The 6,615-nt window shown below is 43.1% G+C and overlaps 1 pseudogene; it reads right to left on the bottom strand.

Annotated features, from left to right (window-relative positions):
- Positions 1-412: 412 nt before the first annotated feature.
- LOC101356949 (olfactory receptor 2G3-like) lies at positions 413-5,813 on the bottom strand (annotated as a pseudogene).
- Between the last annotated feature and the right edge of the window lie 802 nt (positions 5,814-6,615).

Here is a 6,615-nt window from a genome sequence, read left to right as displayed (position 1 = left end):
TTCCTAGTCTGTCTTAGGTTGGAATTGCCACTGAAACTTTTCCATCATGGGTAATCCTGCTGGTATTTGAAATACTGATGGCATAGCTTCTAGCATCACAGCAACATGCAAGCCACCAAAGTACAACAAACTGACAGATGAGTGGTGGCAATGCAACCTTAGTCTTCAATGTATGCTCTTTGATGAATAACAGAATTCCTTCTAACATTTCTCCTTTAAAGGGAATGTGATGTTAAGCTTTCTCAGTAGAGAACGCTGGAGGGACAATGCAGGAGAACAACGTTTCCTGCAATTTCCGTGCAAGCCACTGGCTGCACTCTCCACAGTGAACCCTGTCCAGAGCCCCACACAGTCAGCCTCCTGTTGGATGCCCTCAGTAAGCCCCCCTATGACACGCATGCAGCTCCTTGGTCTAGAAGATCGCATACCTACCAGAGCTTCCTTCTGAAAGCCCCACACACTGTGAAGACATTATGGCCCCACTGGAGCTCAGTTTCCAACTGCACTTCCACGGTAATGGTTGCTAATTGCCTTTGCCTGCACACTGGAGGTTGCTTGTTGTTGGCATAGCAGCTCCAGACTATCTCTGGCCTGGCTAAACCAGATAATTCATCTCTGCTATCCATTGCCTGAACCACACTCTCTGCAAGAGGTCTGAACACCTTCCAAGTTTGCCCTTCCTTGAATACTCTCCCTTAGCCTTTCGTTACCATATAGAGTTTCCTTACATTTATAGTTTCTCCATTATTATAGTTAATACTTTCTTATATTAAACTTCCCCTGCTTAACCTACTTCATAATTTCTATCTTCTGATTGGACCCAGACAACTACAGTCTAACCTTTCAAAGTAGGTATCATTATCTTCATTTTACTGAAGAGAAAGAATAAAACTCAGAAAACTAATGCTCAGAGTGGTTAGGGGATATATCCAAGGTTGCACAGCTAGTCAGTGGAGGAGCTGGGATTTCAACCTTGTTCTTTCTGTCCCATCTCTATCACCACCACTCAGATGTTCAATCCTGGACATCCATCTGAGCTTCTTCTCCTCCTCTTGCATCTTTTTTCTGAAAATGTGTTTCCTAAAATTATCGCATATCCTAAATCTCTTCAATGAATATTTCCTTCACCTCTTTTCCAAAATCTGAATTTTCCCTAGAGACTTTTTCATAATCACCTAGAAATTTTTCTCACTCTGAAATCTAAATGTCCTGTATCCCACTCTCTTCCAGAAACTCCTCCAGTCATCTCCCATTTTACTCCAACCATACATGTTCTCTGGTATAATCAAATCCCTTTGTCCTTCTCCCAGTGTACCACTATTAACTCGATGAAGCCTGGCTAGCATGATCAACTCCTATAACATCTCTACTACCCTTCTCTTTGTCCTTGTGATTTGGAGGCTTGGTGATTCTTGCCAGTTTTTCTGTGTGGCTCCTGCCAGTTCTCTCTCCCACTGCACCCAGTATCTCTACTTAAGCCGCCTTCCTTACCATTTTCCAAAACATGTTCATCAAATGCTCTATAACCAGCTAAGCCAAATATTCTTTCTTATACTAGTTGTAGGAGCCTTGGTGGCACAGTGATTAAGTGCTTGGTTGCTAACTGAAAGGTAGGTGGTTCAAACCAGCCACTCTGCAGGATAAAGATGTGGCAGTCTGCATCCATAAAGATTACAGCCTTAGAAATCCTATGGGGCAGTTCTACTCTGTCCTATAGGGTCAATATGAGTTGGAATTGACTCAACAGTGACAGTTTTATATATATATGTGTGTATATACATATATATACATATATATATATATATATGTATATATATATACCAGTTATAGTCATCATAGCTGTCATCAATACCACAATCTTATTTTCCTACTGAGTTTAAAGTACTTTTGTTGATGTCTGGTTGGATTGACTCTGTAACACCTTCACTGCAATCATTACTGTTTTTTTGAGGACTATTCGTTAATGAGTGTTCTATAATTCTGATGTTACAGAGGTCTAATATTAATCACAAGGAGGCCTAATAATTTTTAAATTTCCTTTGTGTCCAAACAATAATCTGATAGTATTTCATCAAGGCAGTATTTCCTTGGATAACATGTTATTTGAGTTTATTGGGTGATTTGGACTTTCAAAGCCAAAGCCAAATTTGGAACAAGAAAGTCTGGCATGGTTCTATGAACTGTGGGATGTTAGAATGATGACATGGAGGATAATTCGAATGCCAGGAACCTCCCCTCCTGCTTGTTTTTCTCTGGTGGTGGAAAGGGAGAGGGCAAAGCTTGGAGGAGACCAGGGAGAGTCTATGAACTTGGGCAGAAGCTCTTTGTGAAAGATTCCCTCTCTGAGTTGGGCTTCACTGGAGTGTTGACTGCCTTTCTTGGCATTATAGATGCTGTGTGGTCAGTACAATTTTCTAAGATTCTGTGGAGCAACTTGCCTGTACACCTTCCAAGGTGCCAGGGACCCTAAGGGCCTGGGCAACAGCTATGGGTGAAGGGTTCTGACACTGCTAAGAGACACCAGCACCATTATGATCTTAACCTCCTCCCTTTCCTCTCAACATTCTCTTGAATCAAGTACCCTATCAACATTATTACTCAATTCATATTTGAATAAATGGTTGTTAAAGTTCTACCGTGTGGAGATATTGATGAAGATATCTTGCAGGAGTGCTGGCTGGCTGTAAGCAGGGTCTCTTCATGCAGCATCTCAGAAATTTGGCAGACTCAAATTTCATGAGCCTATTGGTGACAGATGCAGGCTAACTAAATCCATACTAGACTGAAGTATTAAAAAACCCAATTATTTGTTAATGTTATCTATCCCTTTCTAGTGATCAGAATGGCTCCTTTATCTAGGCTGAAACAGGCTCAGATGTCTCCTTGGTAACTGTGGCATTAGGACAGAAAAATAGAATATAATAGGAAGAATAGCAAAAGCAATGTGTTAAGCACTGTTTTAGGAACTTTATCCACATTAACTTTTTACAACAATCCTACAAGGTGGTGATTTGCTGTTATTATCATTATCTCCATTTTACAGATGAAGAAACAGTATGGTTCCAAAATATGTGTCCTTAACTACAATGACATGGTTTGGGGGATATTTCATGTGTACTAAGAGATTCCCCAGAATATCTCTTCCCCACAGCAGGGGCTCACCTCTCCAAAGATCAGATGGTTCACACACACTGGTACCTATGCTTCCCTGGAAAGTCCTGGGTGGCCACTAATGAATTTCTATTCCTGAAGTCACCTTTCCTTTCTCCTGAGACTGTTTCTTTAGACATTTTCATGGTTCTGATTGAGATAAAAATGAGATCACTGATCTGGGGGCCTGGGAGTCATCTTGTCCCGTCTATTCTAAATTGTTTTAATGGGCTCAATACTCATGCACTCAGTCACTCAATCTGCAAATGTTAATCATGGTTTTTGCCAAGCCTTTTGCTGGGCCCTCAGGAAGCAGAGATGAATCAGACACAGGCCCCGCCTTGGCACCCCACCCAAAGTTGTGTCTCTTGGTGTCTGAGGACTGCCTAGCTGCTGGCACCATCATCAGGTCCCACACCACATATCTTCACACATCATATCACTGAAACCATCCAGTCAAAGATTGTTGCCTGTCCATCGGGTGATGGGAGGGAAGAGTGTGGAAGGACCACATAACCCGTAGCTTCAGGTTTAGTAGTGGCCTTCTATGCTGTAATGACTCACTCAGCGGTCTTGCCCCAGCCTGTTACCTTGAGGAAAGCCCTCTTCACATCCTTGTTCCAGAGGCTGTAGATGATGGGGTTGAAAAAGGCAGAGATGACATTGTAGAACAGAGCCAGTTTCTTGTCCCTCTCTGGGGAGGCATTGGCCCCAGGGTTCAGGTACATAAACATGGCAGGTCCACAGAACATGGTGACCACAGTGATATGGGATGCACAGGTGGAAAAAGCTTTAAGTTGACCCTGAGTTGAGTGGATTCTAAAAATGGTGGCAAAGATTCAGACATAAGAGGCCAGAATGAAGGAAAGAGGTACCAGGAGAAGGACGAAGCCCAGGATGAAGTCTACCCGCTCATTGAGGGATGTGTCTGCCCAGGCCAGCTTCAGGACAGCAGGGACCTCACAGAAGAAGTGGTTGATCTCATTTGGGCCACAATAGGGCAGACGCATGGTGAAGGCAGTGTAGACTAGAGAACAGCTGACACCCCACAGTCCACAAAAAACCACCATTGCCCCACATAACCATGGGCTCATGATAACCTTGTACCTGAGTGGGTAGCAGATGGCCACATATCTATCATAGGACATGACAGAGAAAAGCCAGCCCTCAGTAATGCCCAACACCAGGAATATGTACATCTGGGCCACACATCCAACATAGGAGACAGTTTTCTTCTGGCCGACCAGATGCGCTGACAACTGGGGCACAGTGGTGGTGACATAGCTCCTGTCCAGCATGGAGAGGACACTGAGGAAGAAGTATATGGGTGTGTGGAGGCAGGAGTCCAGGTGAATCAATGTGACAATGAGCCCATTGCCCACAAGCGTAGAGAGGTAGAGGAAGAGGAATATGCTGAAGAGAATTGCATTTATTTGGGAGTCTCTGGAAAAGCCTAGAAGGATGAACTCAGACACAGAGCTGTGGTTCTCCCATGGGAAGTCCTGCTTTCTCCTTCAGCTGCAGAAGAAGAAACAGATCTTCTAGTGGCTCTGCTCAGGGTACATATTCAGGCAACACGGCCATTCTGTTGCTGGAAAGACCGGTGGTTATTTGGATTTTAGTTAGGATTAACTAATGCAGTCAGGGCAGAGACTGAGGTTTACCTGGGGTAAGGCTAAATTTGGGGAGGGGAAGGAAATCTGCATGGAATTTTCTACTTCTCAGACCCAAAATCTTTTCTCCAGACCCCCAGATCTCATTTCCTTTCCTTTATCAGCCCCAGCAAGGCCACGTGCTTTCCTCTCCTTAAGGAGCTACCATCACTTAATACATTGCTTGGTGTTCTTCTGCCCTAGTCCTATCCACTGAGTGGGATGATGAAGATTTGAAGCTCTCCTCTTCCTCTTTTCCTCAGAACTAGCACTGAGGACTTTTTATTTTGATGTTTCAAACTTCTGGTAACTATAGAGAAATAGATAGGGGGAGTAAAAAATTGGAGAAGATAAAACTGCTCCAGAAGCATTAAAAGTTCTTAGAATATTTTACTCAGGTCTGTATTTCTCGATGCGTGAGCCTCTGGAAACTTTCTCACATATCATTTTATTTTAGATGAAGGGGCACACCCACCCTGTTTCTTCATGGCCTTAACCAGACCTGGAGGGAAAGGATTGTCTTACTTGACCTCAGAACTATAATTAAGGCAGAATACTCATGATCTTTTCTGTTTAAAGGGAGTTTTGGCATTTCTGAATCCCTCCATCCTGATGGCAATATCCCTCCCAATGGTAACCTGCTCCTTGGAGGCCCTTTTTCTCTGGAATTGAGAATTATAATTGGCAGAAAACCCGGGTTAGGCCTGCATGTGGAGTTAGTTTATCTCTTCAAAGCTGAAGACTGATTCACTTGTTCATAGTGCTATAGGAGTTGGTGTGTTGTAGTGGAGGAGCATAGGACCTGGAATTAGAAGACTTGGGTTCAAATCTTGGTACTTCTACCATAGTCCTGTTCAAACAGTTTAATCTCTTTGAGCCTCAATTTCCTACCTGCAAAATGGACCTAATACTTACCAGGGAGAGATTCTGTAAGAAATAATACATGATATGTGTGAAACACCTAGCACTGCGACTAGCACTGAGCAGGATCTCAATAATGCTAGTTCCCATCCTGACAGTGTCATTCACTTAATTGTCAACAAACATTAATTAAGCACCTACTACTTAACAAGTCCTATACTAGGAGCTGGAGAGACAAGGACAGTCAAGGTATATTCCCAATCCTCAAGGAGCTTATATTATAGTTGGGGAAACAGAGGAATAGAGACACAAACGATATTCCAATGTACTTATCACCATGGTAGAAATATGTTATGGAGTCATAGCTCTGTGATAAGTGCTAGGAACACATAGTTCAAAATCTATACTCTCAAGGAGTGCACACAGTGAGGTAAACAATGAACAGCAGTCAAGTGATAAATGCTGTGATAGAAGTAGGCACCATGGGAGCTCACAGAAAGAGCACCTGGACCAGTCTCTGGGGTTCGGTTTTCCACAATAAGAGCAAATCTGATGCGAATCTTAGCGGATGAGCAGGAATTAGCCAAGCAAAGAACTCAAAGAAAGGTGTTACAAGCAGAGGGAGCAGCAAGTACGAAGGATCATAAAGCAAGACAGAGTGTCATAGAACCAGGGATCACAAGTAATAAAGTCTAAAGGTAGGCTTGTCAGCATGGGGCTAGAAGGAGATGGGATCCTGGAAGATGAGCCTGAGAGGTAGAAAGGAAAAGGTTATAAAGGGTATTGTATACCTTGCTAAGGAGCATGAACTTGATTCTTTAGGCAGTGGTGAGCCATTGGTGAGTTTTAAGCAGAGAAGTAACGAATTCAGGCTTAGAATTTGAAAATACTACTACTTGGATAGAAGTGAAGAGAAGGCATTGGAGGAGGACCAGTTGAGAGTAACGGGGGA

The sequence above is a fragment of the Trichechus manatus genome, unplaced genomic scaffold (genome assembly GCF_000243295.1).
Source record: "Trichechus manatus latirostris isolate Lorelei unplaced genomic scaffold, TriManLat1.0 scaffold00015, whole genome shotgun sequence".
NCBI lineage: Eukaryota > Metazoa > Chordata > Mammalia > Sirenia > Trichechidae > Trichechus > Trichechus manatus.
This window is presented reverse-complemented; position numbering and strand designations above follow the sequence as displayed.